General features: G+C 39.1%; 1 pseudogene across 1 annotated transcript; it reads left to right on the top strand.

Moving 5' to 3' along the window:
* Window positions 1-902: 902 nt before the first annotated feature.
* LOC137728583 (L-type lectin-domain containing receptor kinase IX.1 pseudogene) lies at window positions 903-3,263 on the top strand (annotated as a pseudogene). The gene has a single exon (XR_015956440.1). The product of XR_015956440.1 is annotated as an L-type lectin-domain containing receptor kinase IX.1 pseudogene (transcript).
* Window positions 3,264-25,273: the final 22,010 nt, after the last annotated feature.

The raw sequence follows: 25,273 nt of genomic DNA, 5'->3' as shown, positions 1-25,273 counted from the left end.
ATCGAAAGCATAACCAATTCTTATTGAATAAAACGCAGCTATCATCTTACAGATAACTCAGTAAACCAAAAAGCCGACCATCAATCATCACAACAATGAATTTTAAAATCTGCACCCACATTCCCAGCCAAATATACAGACAAAACACTAAAATCCTGGATGAATCGTCACGGTACGGTTACGTGTCCCCGTCTGATGTAGCTAATTAATGTTGATTTTAGTCCATAGCAATGTTAGAGTAATCATAATTTCGAAATATTAGCCGATAACATGACCGTAACAAGACATCAATAATGCTATGATAGGAACTATAGAACTATAGTAATTTGCAGTTGGAGTATGCACACGTAATTTGGTGTAATATATTGTGTAGTTTAGAATTTGAGTAAGAACAGTGTAAGATTTTTTCTATTCAAATTCCGTCACGCGATACATCAATTTAAGCATCAGTTAACCCTTTTTTTTTCTTTTCTTTTTTTTTTTAAAGAAAAATATATATATTTTCACTAAGAGTGACATTTGGGGTTAATCCATAATAATTCGGTATCTTATTTATTTATTTATTTTTTTTAAAAAAAGGACAACTATTGGTAAGTCACGGTTATCCACCTCTTCTAGGGGTCGAGAAGACTCACAAAGACATTTTAGCCTCCTCATGACCATAAGTTTGGCTTCTACACTAGCAGCAGGCTTCTAACTCGTCATTCGCATGAGTTAAATCTAAAATCTTTCAACTAAATAAAAAGGCCACTAGACCATAATGTCAAGTGTCTGCACACATATATTGTGGTAAAGAAAATATGATCAGAAATGTTCTTCAATAATTTGTGTGATATATTATTTGAGGAAAAAGAGCTGAGAAGAGTATCATTTTGATGGAATTGACTTGGTTGATTGAAAAAAAAGTCTTCAATCAGGACAAGCATATAGTTGAACTCAGCCTAGGCCTCTCCGACTAAATAAGCATGCCTCCCCCTTCTTGCTTTTCTTTCTGAATGCAGACCCTTGAACAATGGCTCTCTTCAAACAAATTTCACACCTCCAAACACAAACTTTTCCCTATCTTCTCTTCCACTTCTTTCTCTTACTCTTACTACTCGGAAATGTCAACTCGTTCTCCTTCAACATCTCCAGTTTTGATACAAACACGAAGGATATCACCTACCAAGGTGATGCTTTCCCATCAAGAGGAGTCATTCAGCTGACAAAGAATCAAGTTGATGGTCCGCTAACTGAAAGCGCTGGTCGCGCCTCGTTTGCTCAACCAGTGCATCTTTATGATGCCAGCACGGGGAGGCTCACCGACTTCACAACCCATTTCACCTTTGTCATGAAAGCCTTGGATGATACACGCTATGGTGATGGCATCTCTTTCTTCCTTGCACCACTGGATTCAAAAATCCCGGAAAATTCAACAGGGGGATACCTTGGTCTATTTAGCTCCAATTCCAACTTCAACTCAACCAAGAATCAAATTGTTGCCGTGGAGTTTGACAGTTTTAAAAACAGTTGGGATCCAAGTCCTGATCATGTAGGAATCAATGTCAACTCCGTTGTTTCAGTAGCCAACATTTCGTGGAAAACTACCATAAAAAATGGATCAGTAGCAAATGCATGGGTAAGTTATAACTCCACCTCCCAAAATTTAAGTGTTTTTCTAACATATTCTAAGAATCCAGAGTTCAGCGCTGGAGATTGTAGTGTTTCGTACATAATTGATCTGAGGAAGGTGTTGCCAGAGCTGGTAAGTGTCGGTTTCTCTGCTGCCACGGGTGAATGGGTGGAAATACACAACATTCTGTCTTGGTCATTTAGTTCAACCCTGGAGATCAGTAGTAATAATGAAGCAGAAAGAAAAATAAGAATTGGGGTTGGTTTAGGGGCGGGTTTCGGTTTTTTGAGTTGTGGATTAGGTCTCTTTTGGTTCATCTCTTGGAGAAAAAGGGCTAAGAAGATAAATGAGGCATATGATATATCTATGGATGATGAATTTGACAAGGGAACTGGGCCGCGGAGGTTCACTTACCGTGAATTAAATCGCGCAACAAACAACTTCGCTGAGGGAGGCAAGCTTGGAGAGGGAGGATTTGGAGGAGTCTACAAGGGTTTGCTAACTGAGTCAAACACAGAAGTGGCTGTGAAGAGAGTATCTAGAGGATCAAAGCAAGGGAAAAAGGAGTACATAGCGGAAGTGAGGATCATCAGTCGGTTGAGGCACAGAAACTTGGTGCAGCTCATCGGTTGGTGTCATGAACAAGGTGAATTCCTTCTGGTCTATGAAATTATGCCGAATGGAAGCCTTGATTCCCATCTGTTTGGGATGAAGCTCCATCTAACTTGGACAGTAAGGCACAAAATAGCCCTTGGCTTAGCATCGGCAATTCTGTATCTTCACGAGGAGTGGGAACAATGTGTTGTGCATAGAGATATAAAGTCAAGCAATGTGATGTTGGATTCCAATTTCAATGCCAAGCTTGGAGATTTTGGGCTTGCAAGGCTTGTAGACCATGGCTTGGGGTCACAAACAACTGTATTAGCAGGCACCATGGGGTATTTAGCCCCAGAATGTGTGACAGATGGAAGGGCTAGTAAAGAATCCGATGTCTACAGTTTTGGGGTAGTTGCCCTAGAAATTAGCTGTGGAAGAAGGCCCGTCGAAGCAAAGGCAGAACCAAGCAGGGTAAGGCTGGTGGAGTGGGTTTGGGATTTGTATGGAAAAGACCAAATACTTGAAGCTGTTGATGAAAGATTGAATAAGGAATTTGATGAGCAGCAAATTGAGTGCTTGATGACAGTAGGGTTATGGTGTTGCCATCCTGATCCTACCGTTAGGCCTTCTATTAGGCAAGTGATTAATGTTCTCAATTTCGAAGCCCCCATGCCAAGCCTGCCTTCGAAGTTGCCAGTGCCAATGTACTTTGCACCTGCATTGAGTATGTGTAGGTTCTCCTATACGTCTAACCTCACCGGATCATCAGCAAAAGATCGAACTCAGTGTTCGTGTAGCAGTTGCACTACCTATAATTCATCACAGTCAGCCGGCTCTTCGAAAGCTCTACTGAATTCGCGCACAACCGCTGTGTAGCGATGTGCCTCTATTTCTCTTTTTTTTTTCTTTTTACTTTTTGTTTGATTTCTTTGTTGTCCATGGTTAAGAGCAGGAATTCTTGTGTTTTCTATTGTTTTCATTTATAGACAGAGTTGGCTTACTTAAATATTTGGTAAGTTATTTTTATGTTGTTAATTAAATAAAGTTGTACGAACGGCTGATCATATAGTTTAGATCAATTTGAGCTTTGAACTTGTATTAATATATCACGTAATTTATGATAATTTTCTACTGAGTTATTTTACACTATGTTATGGAGATCTTTCTTGAGAGTATAACAAGAACTACGTTCTACTAATATACTTGTCCTTTCTGGACTAAAAATAAGCTAATATTTTTTTTCCCAGGATAGTGGTGTAATCGTGTCGCGCAAGTCCTTCATATTTGAAGCATCTCGTGTTTTTTCTGATTTGCTTAAGCACTACGTGTTATTTGGTGTACTGCGAGATTGGAATATTGTCCGATTAATAGTTTTGCTTTTTGGATATACAATACTCTAAACTAGTCTAATTCATGAATAAAAGAAAATCAAACTTAAGTGTAATTAAGGAGCAACGAACACTATCTTGACCTATTCATCTGATCATATATGCTTGAATTTAATAGAATATGGTCGAAGCATTGTAAACCATCGCCCAACTTTATTGCCCTGGTCCAGTTTCCAGACAAAGTCCTCATGTTGTTTCAATCGAACCATTCGCTCTGTTCCTTCCTTTGCCTTGATTCTATCAGAAACATTCTAAAATATTGCCAAATGTTGCATTAATTTAAGCTGGCATCATTTGCAATAGGAGCTCAACCTTGGTGGTCAAATTATACAAACTATATATATTTTATATTTTTGGTAAATTAATTTGGACCACCACCAAGAACCATTGTTGTACTAACACTTGTACCTCTCCAGTTATAACTGAATTAAATCCCAGTGTGAGATATCTTGGTGGGTAACATTGTTTGACGACTTTGGCCTGCAGATGTTTGAATTTCGACTTCGGCCTGCAGATATGTCGATTCCATATGACTGCTGTAGAATGTCCAAAGACTGCATACGTGAGTTACAAGTTTGTTCTCCTTTCGTTGGATGGAACAAGAAGAGCGCGCAAAATTAATGGCCTAATCCTTTGGAGCGTAGTGAGTGATGCATAGATAGCAAAAAATTACCATGAAAAATTGAACCCAAGCAACTTTATCATCAAATTCTGAAAGTGCATTATCGTTTGATCATTTTCCATCCCAAGTTGATGTTCCAAGAGTAGTCTGATATCCTTTCTCTGCATCTGTCCCGGTTGGAGAAACATTAAAATCTAGCACACTCATATCAGATTGGCATTTGTAGTCTGCAACAGCGGCAAATAATCCACTCCAAGGAAAGAACTTGCAAAAGCAAACCAAAATGGTTGAATCGAGCTTTGAATATCAACAAATTTAAAGCAGTGTCAGTATAACTAATGGTATTATATAGACTGACAGACACATCAAGATAGTGATACAAAGTTGAAAATTTGATCAAAGGGTCTGTGAGGAAATCCAGTCATGAGCCGTTAAAATGCTTATAAGACGATGAGTGGTAGCACTCTCCAACAAAGATTCTAGGCATACGAGATAACAACATAAGCGCATTAATTGACATTTGTATGGTACGGTGATCCAAAAATCAAACTCTTTCCCCCATAACCACGTATGCTAGATGAAATGTTTTAAAAGGCGAAGGCGTGAGCTCGTTTGATGGATAGCTCCGCCTAGGCGAAAGGCTTGAGGCGTGAGATGAAGCCTCACGAGACTTAATTTTTATACTATATATATATATATATATTTTTTTTTTTATATTATATATGTGTATATTATAATACTTTGTAAAACAAATATTCATTGTCATTCAAAAGTGCACAAATTATAAATAAGTATAACTCACATGACCAAGTTTAATCAAGCAATCAAATTAATCAATTTTCAAGCATCTACTTCAGTAAATGCCTATATATATATATATATATATATATATATATATCTATTAATTAATGAAACCCTCTTTGTTAACCAAAAGAGGGTGAAAAGACTACTACCACACAAAAAAAATGATGAGCGATAATGTAATTTCACAGGTCCAAATTTTACTATTTTTTATTGAAGCCTCACCTACAGGTGATGTTAAAAAACCTCTAATATTTATATAAAAAAAAATAAAAAAAATAAAAAACCAAAAACAAAAGCTTCCCACTCCCCCCCCGGTTCTCTCTCTCTCTCTCTCTCTCTCTCTCTCTCCCCCCCCCCCTCTCCTTCTCATTTTCTAAAAAACTGTGTTCGTACACACAAAATGTGTAGGCAAGTGCTAATATACAAGGAAAAAAAGAAGAGAAATAAGGATAAATATAAAGACTTAAAAAAAGAATTATATAACATTAAAAAATATAATAAAAAGATGTTTTTTTCTACCGGCCAATCATTAGCATATTTAGGGGCAAAAAAAAAGAGTTATTTAATATATAAGGAAATAAATATTAAAAGCAAAAGTGAAAAGTAAGGAGATGGCAGGTAATAAATGTAAGATAGTGGGGGTAATAAATATTAACAAAGTGGGGCAGTTAAAGCTTTGAAGACAAAAAATAAAAATTAAAAAACAAACTCATCCTAAAAAACCCTAGCCGTCGTCGTCATCTCCGTCATCTCCTTGGTTGGTTTCTTGGTCTGCAACTCAAAAACAGCCCTACAACTAAAAGAAATCTAGATTTCAGCACCTAAAAATGAAAAAGGGACGCCTAGTTGATGCCTTAGGTGCCTAGTTGCACCCGACGAGCCTAGGCTAGTGTTCGCCCACTCCCACAAAACAGAGGTGAAAATGGTGAAGCCCCACCTCCAAGGCCACCTAGGCGCACCCTGGCTAGATGTAAACTCTTTCCCCATAACCAGCATTATTTGAAGGTCTGTTATCAAACGCTTTTATGGGAATAGCAGCAAAATCACATTTCCAAAACAATGTAATGAAAGCAATAATCATTGAAACAATATGCTTTAATCCACTTGTGTGAGTATGCTAAACAACTTGCCATGCAACTATTGCCTCCAAGTTGCATACCGCCAGCAACAGGTCAATTACAGCTGCAATATGGTTGTGGTATTTAGTTACCCTGGGAAAGTCCCAACTCTTGTTTGTTAGAACTGTTAAATTCCAATTTAGCAGTCCAGCGAAAATACTAACCAGTGGCTTTATATCCAATACCTTTAGTAATTCACCATGCAGAGAAGCATCAGGAATGAAATCTGACATCATATTATCAAATAGTTGAAGAGCAGAGAGAGAGCAGCTATAATCGAGTCGCTAACTACCTGAAAAAGTGATGTGGTTGAGATCTTTTGGCAATGACCATAAATAGTAGAAATAAATTAAGCGAGCTGAAACATTACATCCAAAGTTGAAAGTGGAATTTCGTGCAATAAGTAACATTGTCGCTGAAAAATTCAAGAGATTGGGAAGTAGGATACCACATGGATAAATATCAAGTAAAAACCATGAACGCTGCATTTTATCAAACAACTCACCCCGCAACTTTCTCCACATTAGTGCCACCCTGATCAAATATTGGTAAGGACAACATTTTCATAACATCTTTTTTGAAGCACAAAGTTTAAATAATTGGGGCAGCTTAAAATGGCCGAACCTGAAATCAGACTTGCCATTTCCTTTTGCTTTCTTGAAAGAATAATAGTTTGATGTTTGGCATTTCTTGAAAGAAGATCAAAAGCTTGAAACGTTTGGCCCCTACCTTTACCGCGGATTCCCCTATTTGGCATTTCATCAAACAATTAAGATGCATTCATGCTTGCAGTGTATCTAGCATTGAAAGTGATTTTTAAGCTCTGATTCATAAGGTTTATTGACCTTACGAACGTGCAGCAACTCTATAACCCTCTGCCAAAGGCCCAAGTCAAGATATTTGGAAATGGAAATCGATTGTTGATTGCTGCGTCGCAATGACCGGACATTGCGATTGTGGGAGACTCATCGACACTCGCTCAGCACGCTTCTCCTCCATCATGGATTGTTGATTTCAGCCATGCGGGACAGAAACTCAACTTGTCCTAAGGAAATCGTTGCCATCGTGTTTTGAACAACTCAAAACTTAGCCGCCCAATGATTCGGTCGGGACTCAATTTTGGCCTCCACCGCGGTGGTGGTAAGTTTGTAACAACCGTCTGCAGAGGTGTCCCAGTGGAACCAACCCGGCTCTTAATACCAAATGATGAAGCCATTTCGTAATAAAAGAAGAAAGGAAAATGCAAGAAATTAAACAACAATATTCTGTTAGTGTTTGTATTCTAATTAATCAATCAGGCTATACAATGCTCCGTATGCACGCACAAACCCCTCACGTTGATCTACATAATCCCCTCATGTAGTACTCCGTTAAGAAAAAGAGATTTGACGTCTAGTTGATATAACTTCCAACATTTCTTAGTTGCAAGTACAATCAAATTTCTTATTGTGTCTAACCTTGCAAGCAAAGGTCTCACTAAAATCAATTCTAGCCTTTTGAGAGTAACCTTTAGCTAGCCTTGCCTTGTACTTTTGTATTGTGTCGTCCAAGTTAAATTTTGTCTTGAAAACCCATTTGACACCAATAATAGATTTATACTTGAAAACCGTGCCTGCATGTTGTTGAAGGAATGAAAATTAAACTATAGAACATGTTCTAAAAATATAAATGGATAGAAATGCAGACTAACACTAATAACATAAAGATAATAAAGACTGCATACAAAATGTAGTCATTATTTTTTACAGGCCAGTGTCTAGATTTATACAATTTATACAAAAAAACATTAGGAAACATTCTGTCATTTGATGTTCAAAAATGATTAGTCTGATATTTCCCCCTGGTAGCTATGCTAGGTCTTGATCAACATCAGTAGTTGTAGATGAAAGATTTGAAAACATCAGATTGTTCATGTGCACTAAAAATAGAGGAATTGATGTTAGGATGGCCTATTCACACGTAATAAAATATGGAGAAGCACTATTCTTGTTTTAACAAAAGACGATACCACTGTTTTGTAGGGCAGCAAAAGTTTATTCCTTCCGACAGTGACTGCAAATAAAAGAATGTGTAGAGGGAGAAAAAAAAAAGATGCAAATGCTAACTGAGATGAAATAAAGTGTATATATAAATATGTTTACATCAGATAAAATATGGGAATAAAGCAAAGTTACCTAGTTTTTCTTTTGTAGTGTTCGTTTTCGCGCTAGTTGGAGAAGATTTTTTTTTTCAACAACTTGATCGGAACCTCGTCAAAATCATGCACATCTGTTTAAGCGATTTCTCTGCCTCACTGTGCCAAACATATTAAAGAGATTGGAAAAATAAATTAAGATCACATTGAAAATAATTTGAGATCGAGAAAAAAAATGTTGTTATGCAGAATATAACCTTTTTTTTTTTCAGCTCCTGTAAAAAGGGCTCTCTTGATTGAATCTCTTTTTCTCTTTTGCGATTCTCCAGTTGTTTTAGACGGTGTAGTGGACGATGAAACTGTTGTAGAAGACACTGTAATTTCTCTACTCATAGACTGTGGAGTTGCTTGTTGGATCATGGTGTCCTCAGAAACATTGTAGATGAGAAAATCATTTGAATTCATCAAATTTCATCGACTTCCAAATCGGAGATGAAAAATTTTCCTTTGGCCTATAAGTCTGAAAAACTCGCTTGGCAATTGCTTTTGATATGCTGATCTTCGATTGAAAACCAAATCTTTGCACGCGGTGCTTAAGGCCTTTTCACATGATTTGCTAATAATGAGAGCATTGATTTCATTCGTTTCATCTTCAAAGACCAAGAACACTTTGTACCTTCATTCAACCAGAAAAAAACATTGATGACAAAGGATAAACGGCCTAATAAGTTGAAAACTGTGTTCTTATAGGTTTTTCTATGTTATGGTTTAATTTTAATACTAATCATAACTAGTACAAAAAACACTTTGCGTGACGCAGGTCCTTCGTCGTGCAAAGTCAAAAAACCGTCACGCAAACAGTAGCGCAACGAACCTTCGTCATGCGCCAACCGTTGCGCTAAGGCAGTGACAAAAGGGTTTGTGTGATGAAGAAATAACCTACTTTGCACAAAGAGACTTTGCGCGATCACACAAAGTGGCTTTGCACGGTGTAGGGGTGAGTCACGCAAACCCCCTTTTTTATTTTTTAGTCAAAATTTTTTTTTTTTTTTAATTTTTGATAAATATTGTAATTAAATTCTAAACAATAATTAATTAATCAAGCAAAAGTACCTAATTATAAAATATATGAAAATGTACATACAAGATGTCCGAACAAAAAAGAAAAAACTATAAGTAATCTTCTAGGTTTGATACATCAGGCTACTGGGTATCGGCAGGGTGAGGTGGCTCTGAGGTCAAAGGTAGAGCAGGATGAAGTGCTAGTAGCGAGATTTGGAGGCCGAACATCTGTATGGCTCGTACAGGGTCTCTCATTGTCCTGTCATAGTTCCTCATCTCCTCGCCCTGGGCCCTAATCTGCGTCTTCATTTGCTCACCCTGGGCCCTTATCTGCGCCCTCATCTGCTCGCCCTGGGCCCTCGTCTGCTCTTCCTGGACCGCAAGCTAACCCCTTAGGGTTGTCACTTCCTCTTTCAATGCATCAACCTTTGCTGTCTTTAATCTGGAAGAAGAGGCACCCGTCTCACGAACCCGTGCTTTCCCCATACATTGAACAACCTTGCCATGACGACGACCGAAGTTCTGATCCAGGACATCAATCATGATCTGAAAACCTACATCCTTGGGTATCGTGATGTCCTCGATCGGGGTCTTCGAGGGAAGCTACAATGTTGCTTCTTAGAGAACAGCAGTGCTCTTTTCCACCATAGCAGCCTGTAATAATAAAGAAAAAACATATAATGTTTAATAACAAAATATAAATAATATTTGAATGATTCATACATATAAGAATAATAATAATTACATATACTTACATGAAGCTGCTCAGTGATCTCATTACCAGGTCGAACGTAAACGTCCTTGAACATGTAAATCTCTGGGAACTTAGAACCCTCCTAAAGAAAAAAAGTTAAGAAAATTTTATTAATCAATAATAATAACTAAATTGTATAAAATTTCAAAGTTAATATACTTTTACCTGACGTCGTGCCTCAAGCCTATGAAAAGGGCATCGAACCGGAATGGTCGAGAAGTTTCTTTGACTCTTGAGCTTTCTTGCCAGCAACATATTTCTTCTTTTAAACACACAATATACATGTTAGTGCTACTATTTGAAATAAATTAATAAAAAAAGCTTAAAACTAAGTAAAACAATAATAAATTATTATTAAAAAATTATGTACACACCCCAAAATTTGGGTCCGTAAAATGTTTGCAGAGCCACTCCCAATCCTCCGGCCGGTCCTACAACTCACTTGGAACATGTAGGCGAGCAATCTTCAGATCATCCCATCACTTAAAATACGTGTGAAAATTGTTCTTCCATTGTTTGTACCGGGTTGCTAAGGTCTCCTCTAAGTAGGCGATGGTCTCGAGGGATATGTCCTGAAGATCATAAATGACCTACAAATATGAAAAACAATAAAATAATAGTAAGAAATTTAATAATATTAAGATAATATATTTTGGTTTTTAATATTTGTAAACAAAATTAAAAAAATGATCTTCAGGAACAATATTTGTAAACAACTTGTCTCGCACTAGTTTCTTCGTCTTCTCGGGAATTTCTGCCCAAGACTCCAACTGAAAAGAACAATTATTTTTTACTAACAACACCACAGCTACTAGCGATGTTGCTATGTTGTTGTGAGGTAGGCACTCCACGATGTCGTGGGTCATACGCAATCTTCATCTTGGAGGCGTAATCACGTACGTTCTATGCCTGCTTCAGCATTCGACTAGGCCCCCTGGTGTTTTTTTTAGCTGGCCAAAAATACTTAAATGGTGTAATCCCTAAGCTTAAGTTTGTACAAAAATTTTGACACAACCTCCTCTAATAGTATAACATTTCCCAAAACCTTAAAACAGTAAAATAACAATAATTCACAATCCGCAACACATTTTTACAATCTAACAAATTTTTACCATCATAAAAATATTAGTTTTAAAATGAAAAGAAAAAAAATACAACGTAGTGAGAATTAGAAAAAACTACCTGGCTAGGAGGCCTCACCCTTGACTCTGGATGCCAAGGAAGTGTGATCAGAAGGCTTCCGCTCGCGGCGGTGCCGGTGAGGTCTCCGTGCACTAAGCGGCTGAACCAACACTAATGTCGTCGATGAGACGGACACCTAGGATGCCGTAGAAGTAGCCTCAGTAAGGGGTTTAGGCTCCTCAATCAATGGAGCACTCACGGCTAGAGTAGTAGATGGTGATAATGCAGGAGGCGCATTGGTCACACTCCGACGACGAGTGATCAATTGCGACATCTATACACTTTTTGAACCATAAAAATATAACATTAGAAACTAATCCTTTCTTGCATTTGAAACTAGAAGGAAAAAGCAAAGAAAACTAAACAAATAAATCATGTGTGAAAAAAGCAAAGAAAAATGAACAAACATTAACTGAAGATTAAAAAGTGTAATGAATCCAAGGCAACATGATTGATTAAAAAGAGTCAAACCTAAACCAAGAGACCTATCCTAATCTGTCAAACCCCCAACCCAACTTTCTATAATTTGATCTCCTAGGCTTAGTGTGTTTAATCACAACAATTACTAATCGAAGGCAGCACGATGGACTGTTTCTTTTTACTGCGTATAATTCGATCTCCCAGGCTTAGTGTGTTTAATCACAACAATTACTACAATTACTAATCAAAGGCAGCACAATGGACTGTTTTTTTTTTTTTTACTGCGTATAATTCGATCTCCCAGGCTTAGTGGGTTTAATCACAACAATTACTAATCGAAACAACTAAAGAAAACAAATTACCAAATCCATAATCCTTTGCAAACAGAGCCAGTCAAAGTTGGTACCTCTACTTATCAAGAACTCAATTCTATGTACACAAGAAGATCGACTTAAGACAATATTAGATCAGTATCCAATGCTCAATTCACATCCAAATATCCAATTTCCTTAAACAAAAAAGATATACGATTTAAGCAAATAACCTGCAGACAAAATTCACTTTAATCAAAATCCACATCCGATTACTGGTTTTCTTATCAAAATTCAAGCATCAACATATGACTTGAAGAAACAAACATAAACCAACACGACAAAGAAAACTGATCCTTTCTTGCATTTGAAACTAGAAGAAAAAAGCAAAGAAAACTGAACAAATAAACCTGGCCTTGTTTGCTTTGGAATTTTGGGAAAAACAAAAAGTACACACTTAACTGATGACTTCAATTAAGACAGCGAAGACAACCTGAAAGAAACTGAACAATTCTTTTGCATAAAACAAATGAAAAAGAAAATGTGAAGTCAATTAAAAAAACTGAGAGATAAAGTAATCAAAACCAATATATAGCACATGCCAGATACATGGTTTGCAAGAAAATGCACTATGTATAAATAGTAAAACATTACCATTTTAAGAATCCCACAGAACCCCCAACCAACTCAACTCTGCATTTAAATAACACATCTATCTTTTTCTTTGGGCACATTAATATATCATCTTTTACATGGTCTTTTAAAGTGGTGATTAAAGATCAGTAAACTTCAATTGCAAGAGCATTAAGTCGAGCAGATGTGGACCTAAACAGAGGAGTAGTAGTTTCGTATAAATTACCCAATAATCCAACTCAATCAAAGCTGTTGAGGCATTTCGTCGAATAGGTTAGGGACAACAATTCAGCATAGACAAGTCCATGGAGGATTATGTAAATGACCATATGAGTACGTATCCAGAACACAGAAAAATACTCAAAAACACGTAAAATGCACATGAAAGCATATAATTATTTAATTACTACTTATGAAGTTTAGCAGTTGAAAGCAAAAACCAACACAAATCATACATCCTAGGCGTTATTCTTGAAGAAACTGATTGGTTTGAGATAAGTGAGAGAATATGCCGAGGAGGGAGACCCCCGATTGGATCGGAGGCAAACGCCTACGAAAAGATCGCTTAGATTTAAGAAAGATTCACTTGGATTTATCCATGGTGTCACATCCCGGCCCGGGGCGAATCACTTCCCGGACCCGCTCCACCACCGTAGCACAATATTGTCCGCTTTGGGCCCCGACCACACCCTCACGGTTTTGTTTCTGGGAACTCACACGAGAACTTCCCAATGGGTCACCCATCATGGGATTCCTCTAGCCTCCTTCTTGCTTAACTTCGGAGTTCCTACGGCACTTGAAGCCAGTGAGCTCCCAAAAGGCCTCGTGCTAGGTAGGGATGAGAATATACATTTAAGGATCACTCCCTTGGCGATGTGGGATGTTACAATCCACCCCCTTAGGGGCCCGACGTCCTCGTCGGCACACATGCTATAAAGGTTAGGCTCTGATACCAAACTGTCACATCCCGGCCCGGACGGGACCATTTCCTGAGCCTGCTCCACCACCGTAGCACGATATTGTCTGCTTTGGGCCCCGACCACGCCCTCACGGTTTTGTTTCTGGGAACTCACACGAGAACTTCCCTATGGGTCACCCATCATGGGATTGCTCTAGCCCCCTTCTCGCTTAACTTCGGAGTTCCTAGGGAACCCGAAGCCAGTGAGCTCCCAAAAGGCCTCGTGCTAGGTAGGGATGGGAATATACATTTAAAGAACACTCCCCTGGGCGATGTGTGATGTTTGATACGAGATTTATACGTACACAAATTAAACCCTATTTGTGACAATTGTAGTAATGATGTAAGTAGGGATCGTTCTAACCTGGGATTAACTAGGGGTGCTAAACACTTGACTCAAATAAATAAAACTAATTTTTAAAACACTTAACTTACTTAACAAGAATTCAAAACAAGTACACAAGACTCCAAATACTTAAAACACAAAAATAAAACAAATACGAATGATTAAGACTCAACGAAATATGGGGGAAATGTGTTTGGGCAAGATCAAATTAAATGGAAAGATTATAACTAAGGGCAAAACGTAAATATGAATGTGATGGAAATATGGATGATGGAATAGCCAAGGGGTTCTTCTCCACACATGTTACACTTGCATACAAAATGATTTTCAGTTGGTCTTTCGATAAATTATGAAACTCAACACTTCGGGTTAATTAGGTCCGCTTAAATTAACCGTCAAGTTTTCCTTAAGTTAATGAATTGGATGGGTTTGCGCAACGCAATTCACAACATTCTTCAAAAGTCCTTTACGTGAAAAGCACAATAAAGATACAATCAAAGATCATTAAGCATCATGAAAACTATAAGTGTTGACGAGGCATTCGTTACTATGATGAGCATGAAACTAGTGCCAAGAATTCATTTAACGCGATTGTTTATAAGCAACCTTCACTACTTGTGAATATAAGTTCGTAACGATTAGGTGAAACTCACTTATATTCTAGCGTCATATTCATGCATGAAGATTAAGCGTGCACTCTCAATAAACATACATAAATAAGTTATTAATCAAACGGTTAAACAAATTGAATTCATAAGTTATGAAATTCCAACCAAAGGTAATCAATTCATATTGAAAGCATAAACATAGTTTCGAATCACCCCCTAGCTAAAGGGGGTTTAGTTCCTCATACGTACAAGAAAAAGGGAATTGAATTTAAACATTGAAATCAAAGAAACACCTAAACATTCCAACAACTCAAACTTGAATTGTATGAACGTTTAGGCCCTTTTATCTTCCTCGTTGATGTAGCACAAGGTCTAAGGAGATGTTTAGGGATTATGTGAAGTGTTTTGGAGGGATGGGAAGTGGTTGGATAGTGGCTGCAATGGAGGAGAAAAACTGCACAGAAATGGAAGGTGATGCACGGCAAAGGATGTGTGTTTGTGTTGTGTGTTGTGTTGTGAATGGAATGAATGAATTGTGGCTGCAATGCATGCTTATTTATAGGTAAATGAGAGGGAACATGACAGCTAGGAATAGGTGGAAATGTGGCTGCAAGTTTGGTGAATGATTATGAGTGAATGCATGTGAATGTGGCTATGTTGGAAAGCTGGAATTGCAAGGTACCCCACGACATTGATTGTGTTTGAGTGTTGTGGCTGCAATGTTTGTTGGTTAAAGATGCATGTGGATGTATTATACAATGGGAAAGTATGTGATTGACAACTAGGGTGAATGGTGGCTGCAATGATGAAGTGTGATGGCTGAAAATGGCAAGGGAAGTGCACGGCATTGAGTGTTTTTGGTGCATGTGGCTGCAATGTTGTGCAATGATGGAGGAATAAGTGCATGTGGTTGAATTGGTGGTGAATGTGCATGGCAAAGAATGGATTTGGCTGCAATGGTGTGGAATTGGGCTAAGGTTTAAGTACATAAAATGGACCCAAATTGCTCCCCCTTGCATGGCAAGGAATGGTGTTTGTGTTAAGCCCATGGCAAGGTGTTATGTAATTGGGTTAGGGCCATTGTTTTGTGTCCTCAAGTGCATACAAGGCCTTCAATTTCATCCAACACTTGGGCTCCAAGCATAAGCTATCCATCCTTAGCCCAATAGTGCTCCAAAAGGCCCCAAAACACTCCACAATGCATCATTTCGTCAAAACACGTCTTTCGATCCTGAAAACACACAAAAGAAGCATAAAGGACTAAACTATCTAAAGAAACATAACGTAAATGTACGAGAACAAGCCATTTAAGTCGCATGAATATGCTCCTATCAAATACCCCCACACTTAGCTTTTGCTAGTCCTCGAGCAAAACAGAAAAACAAAACAAAACGAAACAAAACAAAACAAAACAAACCAAAGACAATCTTAAACCTTCCAACGTTGCCTCAGGGATTTCCAATGCACATGACAAGTTAAAAATCATCATTCCCATAGATTTTGGTTATCTTTACACTTAAGTACATACTTAATCATAGTCACCACATATTAGTTCACAATTAAGCATTTAAAACTATGTTTTTGAATGTAGTAACATGCCTTAGAGAATTTGCTCAATTCTTTACAAGATATGCACTCTGTTTTCACTCAGATTTTCTGACTACACACCCTAAACTAGTTATATGTGAGAAGATTGATGTAAACATAAAAACGAACACTCACATATATGTATTTCAAAGGAAGCAATTTCTGGAGTTAATAAGCATGTTTAGATATGATCTCATGAATGGAATGCTACTACTTAGATGCAAGAACCAGTGACACCATATGCTCATACCAAGTTCAAACTCCACAATTGAAATACGTAACACTCAAGATTGAAGTCACGGGTTGTAACGGGGCTTGGGGGGTTTGGATAACAAAGCAGGAGTATGGAAAACAAAGGTTCTTTAAGCAATAGTGAGCAAAGTAATGAATTAGACATTTAGAATTCCCTTTAGAACGCAAAAAATCAACTTTGAACACCCAAGGGGAAATCACATAAATCTTAGGGCCATATTCAACTTTTTTGGACCCTTTCTTTAACCATCAACGCTTGTGAGTTCATTCTTACTTATTTTCACTCCTTTTCTTTCTTTTCTTTTTCTTTTTCTTTTGAATCTCAAAATATACATATAAACTTAAGAACAAACTTTTACTCCCCCACACTCATTTTCTTGCATAATGTAACTCAAAAGAAATTCATTTTCCGTCATGCTTACTATGCTTCAAGAACAAGGGTACAGATGGTCTTAATCTTAGGCTAGGTAAGGGGTGATGTGGTTAGCAAAGAAAATAGGCTAAACGAGGCTCAACGGGGTTAAGACTTACAATATATACGAAATATGGAAAGTAAGGCTATTTGGCTATGATCGCAACTACACAACTTCATCTTGATATATGTTATGCAATTCAATGTCATGCTTTGAATGAAATGGATATAAGTTCTAGCATTTAGTTCTATCATGATACAATTGCATTCTAAGTAGCAACCAAGCAAGGAATAATGAGATCATGCAACAACTTTAGAAAACAAAGAATCACAAATTATAACTCTCCAAAGAACGTAATGGCTTGAGTCTCACAGGGATGTAGCGTTTATTATGAGTTTCTTCCTTCAAGCATGTTACAGAACGAATTTTTCTTTTATGATTGCATGTGAATTCATACATTATAACCATAACCAAGCATATACCAAGAGTAAATCAAACTTTTCTCCATGTTTATAACTCTTTTTAACAGTCATGCAATTACAAGCCAAATCCTCATCATTGTGTTGGAAGGTACCCTAAGACACAAACACACAAAAACGACTCAAAACACTCTTTTTAGGTTTTTCAAAACAAGTTTTTCAAATTTTTATGTGTTTTTCGGAGTTATAAAACAAAAAATACTAAAACACTCTAAAACAGCTTAAAAACATTTTAAAACAGCAAGGAACAACACTTGAAGTTAAGGGTGATAAAATCCACGAATTTGCATCAAATATACTTAGTTACCCCCCCACACTTAAATCAAACATTGTCCTCAATGTTTTAAGCTTAAAATCACACCAAACAAAAGTAAACATAAAAACAGCAATTTAAACATACTAAACATGGCAGAATGTAAATAACAAAGAGAAGAGTTTAGAGACGCAAATCTGGTTGTGGAATGTAAATTCCATCTTCTCCTTTGTTGATTGCATTGAGGCTTGATGTTGGTGATTCCACAGGCTTAATCTTGAGCTGGTTTCCTCCCATCGTTGATTTTCCTTTGTGCTACTCTTGAACTGGGCAGCAGGATTCTTTTGGTTTCCCCCGAAGGTCTGAGCTTACTCCTCTTCTTTGTTCAATCTTTCCAATTCGTATTGAATATGAATTGGAAAGATTGATGTTTCATTGTCACCCGTCTTATCTGTCCCTTCTCTGGCAGTGTATCAACCGTTGAAGATGACTACTCGAGAGCAATACTAGGTAAGCAACCAGGAATAGATTCCAGGTAGTCGGTTCCAGATCGGAAGGCTAACTTCAAGTGCCTCTGATTGCTCTCTTTCACTTTGCCATGCGAGAAATAACAAGGACAAAGGAAAAAACAGGGAAAGAGCATGATATGAGATACTTTTGCTTTTGACCTTGATGATATGAGATACCTTTGCTTTTGAAGAAACGGTGAATGAAGCAGCACATGTGGTTGTTGTGGTTGTTGTGGTTGTCTCCACATGCTTCGATCGACCGTTTCCTTCTGCCTCATCTATACTCCAGGTATCTGGTATCTTCTTTGGGGGAGAAAAAATTGAGTATTTCAAGAGGCGTTGCTGGGAGAGCGCCCTCAGAGGTGCGGAAGAGTTGGACATTTTTCTTGAGGTCTGCTTTGCCATAAGAGATGAAGGTCGACATATATAGGGATTTCTCAATAGCAAGTGGTGGTACTGTTCTTTTACCCTTGTCGACAAACGTCTCTTCAATTTCTGAGCAAACGGCTCTTCGATTTCTGAGCGAGCGCCTCTTCGATTTCTGCATGGCATGTAGTGATCACGGGTGCGGCTCTGTTACCACACGGGTTGGCAAAAGTGCGTAGCTGGGATGATAACCTTCACGTGTGTTCAACTTTGTCAGAGAGCTTTTTGACAAAGTTGAACGCGTTTTCTGAAAGCCCGCGAAAGCATCGCCGAACTTCACGCAGGAAAATCCGGCTCTTTGAATCCGTGGTCGTGTCGCCTTGGCTTTTTATAGAGGTAACGATCACCTCTAACATTCCACTTTGCTCATTTGTGAAAATCTTCTTCGACCCTTTCAGATTTTACTTCATCCACCTTTCTCTTTTAACCCTTTGACAATGGCAAACCCGTCGAACATTTGCTTAAATTTGAGTCTAAGCAGTGATCCGAGTGCGCCGCGTCAGGTAAATGTGTGGTGCCCTTCTTTCATTTCTTCTAATGGCCCTTTGACAGGTGAAGACTCTGTGATGAAGGACACAACAACAGCTATGATAGTAGCTAGGAACCTCCTCACTCCAAAAGATAGTCGGCTGCTTTCAGAACGGTCTGATGATTTGGCCGTTCAGGAGTCCCTAGCTCTTAGTGTTCAGTGCGCAGGCTCTGTGTCCAACATGGGCCAACGCCTACTTGCTCGCACCCGCCAAGTGGAATCATTGATGGCGGAGGTGGAAAGTCTTAAGCACGAGATCAAACAGCTTAAGCACGAGAATAGAAGTTTGCATGTGCTTGCAAACAACTATTCGACTGGCATGAAGAGGAAGCTTGATGAGCTGCAAGAATCCAACGGTCGAATTGAAAGTGACCGTCAAAGGCTTGCAGCTTTCTTCCAGAGGCGCCTTTTTCCTGGCTCATCCAGCGTTCCACCAAGTACTGATGCTTCTTCTTTGATGCCTCCCGCTTCTGTAATTTTCCCAAGTAGTGGGGCTTCTAGTAAACGACCTTTGTGAAGGCTCCTTCTTTCTTTGTTTAGCAGTGTCTATCAATAAATCAAGAATTGTTCTCAATGTTTCAATCATAGACTCACATAATTAACAAACAAACAAACAAAACAACAACTAAACAACCTAACATGGCAGAAACGAAATAACAACAAAGAGAAGAGTTTAGGAATGCAAGTCTGGAATTGGAGTGCTTTCTAAGTCTTCCTTTGTTGAATGCATGGGTTGCCTCCCAAGTAGCGCTTTCTTTTACGTCTTGCAGCTGGACGATGCCGCATTGATCAACCTTCATGGGAACCCACGGCATAGTGGGTTGTTTCCTCCACATTATGTTCCACAAAGCTCTCGTAGTACAGCTTCAATCGATGCCCATTCACCTTGAACTCTTGACCCGTTTTGAAACTATGAACTTGGACTGCACCATGAGGAAAAACATTAGTAATAACAAAGGGTCCAATCCAACGTGAACGTAACTTACCTGGAAATAGACGAAGACGAGAATTAAATAACAACACTTTCTGTCCAACAGAGAAGGACTTGGTGCGAATCATCTTGTCATGAAAGGCCTTTGTCTTTTCCTTGTAAATTCGGGCATTCTCGTAAGCTTCATTCCGTATCTCCTCAAGTTCATTCAATTGAAGCTTACGATGAATTCCCGCCTTATCTACATCCATGTTGAACTTCCTCACGGCCCAATGAGCCTTGTGCTCCAACTCCACAGGTAAGTGACATGATTTTCCATAAACAAGCCGAAAGGGGGACATTCCTATGGGTGTTTTGTAGGCGGTCCTATAAGCCCACAATGCATCATCTAACCTCAAGCTCCAATCTTTTCTTGTTGGCCCAACCGTCTTCTCAAGAATCTGTTTTATCTCCCGATTCGACACCTCGGCTTGCCCGCTTGTTTGAGGATGATAGGGTGTCGAAACCCTATGTGTAACATTGTACTTCTTGAGCAGTGCCTCGATCGTGCGATTACAAAAATGTGAACCTCCATCACTTATAAGGACTCGAGGCATTCCAAACCTAGCAAAAATGTTAGATTTCACAAAATCTGCAACCACTTTGGAATCGTTAGTACAGGTGGCTTTTGCTTCCACCCATTTGGAAACATAATCCACTGCCAACAAGATATAGAGAAAACCATATGAGGAAGGAAAAGGACCCATAAAATCAATGCCCCACACATCAAATATTTCAACAGAAAGTATAGGCTTTTGTGGCATTTGATTTTTAACACTTATATTACCCATTCGTTGACAACGATCGCATGTAAGGCAAAATGTCCTAGCATCCCTAAAAATGGTTGGCCAATAAAACCCACATTCTAAGACTTTAAGAGCAGTGCGTTGGGGGCCAAAATGTCCCCCACATGCATATGAATGACAGAATGTTAAAATAGATTGAAACTCAGATTCATTCACATAACGTCGTACAATCTGATCGGGACAAAATTTCCAGAGGTATGGGTCATCCCAAACATAAAACCTAGCATCCTTTTTAAGCTTATCACGTTGATTCCTATTAAGTGTGCTAGGGATATCTTTAGACACCAAAAAGTTCACCAAATCCGCATACCAAGGCTCACTTACCTGGATAGACATCAATTGCTCATCGGGGAAGGTTTCAGAAATTGGCAATGCTTCCTCATGCACCATTCGACTTAGGTGGTCAGCCACCACGTTCTCCACGCCCTTCTTATCTCGAATCTCAATGTCAAACTCTTGTAGAAGCAATATCCAACGAATTAGTCTAGGCTTGGCCTTCTTTTTCGTGAGCAAATACTTGAGAGCTGCATGATCCGTAAAAATAATAACTTTAGTACCAAGTAAGTAGGATCGGAACTTATCTAATGCAAATACCACAGCAAGTAATTCTTTTTCAGTGGTTGAGTAATTCAATTGAGCATCATTTAGTGTCCTAGATGCATAATAAATAACATGAGGTTGTTTGTTCTTTCGCTGCCCCAAAACAACACCAATCGCATAGTTCGAAGCATCGCACATCAGCTCGAATGGAAGGCTCCAATCTGGAGGTGTGATAATGGGAGCCGAAGTGAGAGCTTCTTTTAAGTGCTTGAATGCCGTGGAGCATGCATCATCAAACTCGAAAACCACCTCTTTTTGAAGCAATTGGCATAGTGGTTGTGCAATCTTGGAGAAATCCTTTATGAAACGCCTATAAAAACCTGCGTGACTAAGAAACGAACGAACCTCTCTAACCGAAGTTGGAGAGGGTAAGTGACGAACAAGGTCCACCTTAGATTTATCCACTTCAATGCCTTTTTCAGAAATAATATGTCCTAGAACAATACCTTTCTTAACCATGAAGTGACATTTTTCCCAATTTAGCACAAGATTCGTTTCAACACAACGTTTCAAAAATAAGGTCAGATTATTCAAGCAATGATCGAATGAATTACCAAACACGCTAAAATCATCCATGAATATCTCAATGATCTTCTCCACATAATCAGAAAATATACTCACCATGCATCGTTGAAACGTCGCGGGGGCATTGCACAACCCAAATGGCATACGCCTGTATGCAAAGGTGCCAAAGGGGCACGTGAAAGTTGTCTTTTCTTGGTCCTCAGGAGCTATCACAATTTGGTTATATCCGGAATATCCATCAAGAAAGCAATAAAATTTATAACCGGCTAACCTTTCTAGCATTTGGTCCAGGAATGGCAATGGAAAGTGATCCTTCCTTGTCATGGCATTTAACTTCCTGTAATCAATACAAACACGCCAACCTGTCACAACACGAGTGGGTACAAGCTCTTGTTCTTCATTCTTCACCACCGTGACTCCGGACTTCTTTGGAACAACCTGCACGGGTGACACCCAACGACTATCAGAAATAGGATATATAACACCACAATCAAGTAATTTTATAATTTCCTTTTTTACTACTTCCAACATGGGTGGATTAAGGCGACGTTGAGCTTCACGAGATGGCTTGGCTCCCTCCTCCAAAAGGATGCGATGCATGCATGTGGTGGGACTAATGCCTTTGATATCCGCCAAAGTCCATCCAATGGCAGATTTGTGCTCCTTTAACACCCTTATCAACTTGTCTTCTTCTTGGGCCGTGAGTGAGCTGGTAATGATGACAGGTAGTGTCTGATCTTCTCCCAAGAAAACATACTTCAAGTGACTAGGTAATGGCTTTAACTCAAGTGCAGGTGGCTGCACAATTGATGGAAGTAACTTGTTAGTCAAAACCGAATCTAAAATTGAGAGAGAAGACTTACCAGAGTATGAGGGCAATGACTCGAGGGCAGCAACCATTTCAAGTACTTCACTACAAGGGGGCACGGCAATATGGTCAGATTCCATGCCATAGCTTGCAAGGATTCCCTCACCCTCAATTCTTGCTCTTATGCCGTGCACTAATGCCACTTCAAGTGCATCTTCGTTCATTCGATCCAAATGCACCTGTGCCAAAGAATCAACAATGTCAATAGCAAAACAAGAATGGTCCTCAATTGGATATTTAATGGTTTCAGAAAGATTAAAACGAATAATGTCCCCATCAAATTCCATGGTTAATGTTCCCGTGTACACATCTATCTTTGTTCTTGTTGTTTTCATGAATGGACGGCCTAGCAAGATTGGCAATGATGGAGCATGGCTCGAATCCTCCATTTCTAAGACATAAAAATCTGCAGGAAAGATAAGATGATTGACCTGTACTAAAACATCCTCAAGGACTCCCTTGGGATAAGCGTTAGAACGATCGGCCAATTGAATTATAACGCCATCTTTTTTTAACTCACCAAGGTGCATAGATGCATAAATGGAATATGGCATGACATTAATAGAAGCACCAAGATCTAACATGCATTGTTCAAATCTAGTGTTTCCAATTGTACATGGGATAGTAAAGCTCCCTGGATCCTTACACTTTGGAGGTAACTTTCGTTGCAAAACTGCGGATACATTTTCACTTACTTTCACAACTTCTTTGTTTGAAGTTCTTTTCCTAGTTGTGCATAACTCTTTTAAAAACTTCGCATACCTGGGCACTTGCTTAATGGCATCAAGTAAAGGAATGTTTACTTGGACTTTTCGAAAGGTATCAAAAATGTCCTTTTCGCTTTCTTCCTTCTTTGATTGTGCAAATCTGCGAGGGAAAGGAACATTGGGCAGATTAATGTTCGAAATCACAACATTTGGGACAACATTACCTGAGATGGACGGATGGGAAGGCTTAGATGGTTGCGGCTTGGGTGGTGCTACACTCGCCGTGGGGTCGGATTGCTCATCTTCCTTGTTTTGGGCAGATTCATGTGCTTTGCTTCCCGCTTCTTTTCCACTTCTTAGGGTGATAGCTTTTGCAGATTCGAAGCCACCCTTTGGATTGACCATCGTAGTGCTTGGTAACTTACCACTCTCACGAAATTGTCCCAAAAATTCGGCCATTTGTCCCATTTGTTTCTTTAGTTCATTCACCTCCTTTGCTTGGTTCTGCATTCCCTGCGCCATTGTGGTTAATAATTGATATGTTTTATCATCATTCATAGACGTACCTGAGTTGGTTTGGGATGATTGTGCTTGAGGAGGTGGTTGTGGTGCCATTGGCCTTGGAAAGAAATCCGGAGGTTGTCGGAATCCACTTTGTTGGGCAGGTTGTTATGCATCTCTCCATCTGAAATTTGGGTGATCTCTCCAACCTGGATTATATGTGTTAGAATATGGATCGTTCCTTGGTTGGTTTTGATTCCCATAACCCATGGCATTGGCAGATTCCCACCCTCCGTTCTCAATTAATTGAGGGCATGTCTCGGATGGATGCCCTTGAATGGAGTATACACCACAGATTGTAGCTCCTTGCGCTTTGGGGCCCTCCACAAACTACGACAACATAGATGTAAGGTTAGCCATTTGGGATTGTAATTCGGAAATAGAACTTACCTCATTTACATGATGTGGCCGTGGGGCGTCTCTCTGCCCAACACCTTCATATTGTTGTGCATTGAGTGCTCGATTAGCAATGAGAGTTTTGGCATCCCTAGGTGTCTTGTCTACTAGAGCTCCTCCCGCGGATGCATCCAACATTTGCCGTTCAAGTGGGAGAAGACCTTCGTAAAAATATTGAAGAAGTAGCTCCTCCTTCATTTGGTGCTGTGGACATGAAGCAACAAGAGTTTTAAAACGTTCATAATAAGTTGGAAAAGATTCACCTTGGCTTTGCTGAATTCCACTAATCTTTTTGCGAAGAAGAATGACTCGTGATGTCGGAAAGAACTTCTCCAAGAAGGCTCGCTTCATACTCTCCCATGATGTGACAGTTCCGGGAGCCAACTCGTACAACCAATCCTTGGCCTTCTCCAACAAAGAAAAAGGAAAAGCCTTCATCTTCAATATGTTGCTGTCCACGTTTACTGGTGTCATACTTGAGCATACGACTTCGAACTCTTTTAAATGCTTATTGGGGTCTTCCATCGATAACCCATGGAACTTGGGTATATGATGTAGCAAACTGGACTTCAACTCAAACTCATCGGTCTTTTCAGGGGCTGCATTGGGGTATTGGATGCAAAGAGGGGCTTCATTGGCCAAACCCGAGGCAGAAAGCTCTTTGATGGTTCGATTGTCCACTGCCATGGTTGGTACTTCCTCTTTAACCCAATCCGTGGCTTCCTTTTCTTCTTCAGGTTCGGGACTAGGAGGATTAGACTCTTGCAATTTCTTGTTCCTTCTCAAAGTCCTCTCGAAATCACCGTCAAAGTCGGAGATACGCTCACGAACAGGTTGTGAGCT

Source organism: Pyrus communis, chromosome 15 (assembly GCF_041283825.1).
Source record: "Pyrus communis isolate YQ-2024b chromosome 15, ASM4128382v1, whole genome shotgun sequence".
Classification (NCBI taxonomy): domain Eukaryota; kingdom Viridiplantae; phylum Streptophyta; class Magnoliopsida; order Rosales; family Rosaceae; genus Pyrus; species Pyrus communis.
The sequence above is the reverse complement of the archived record's forward strand: the minus strand, read 5'-3'. Positions and strand labels throughout refer to the sequence as shown.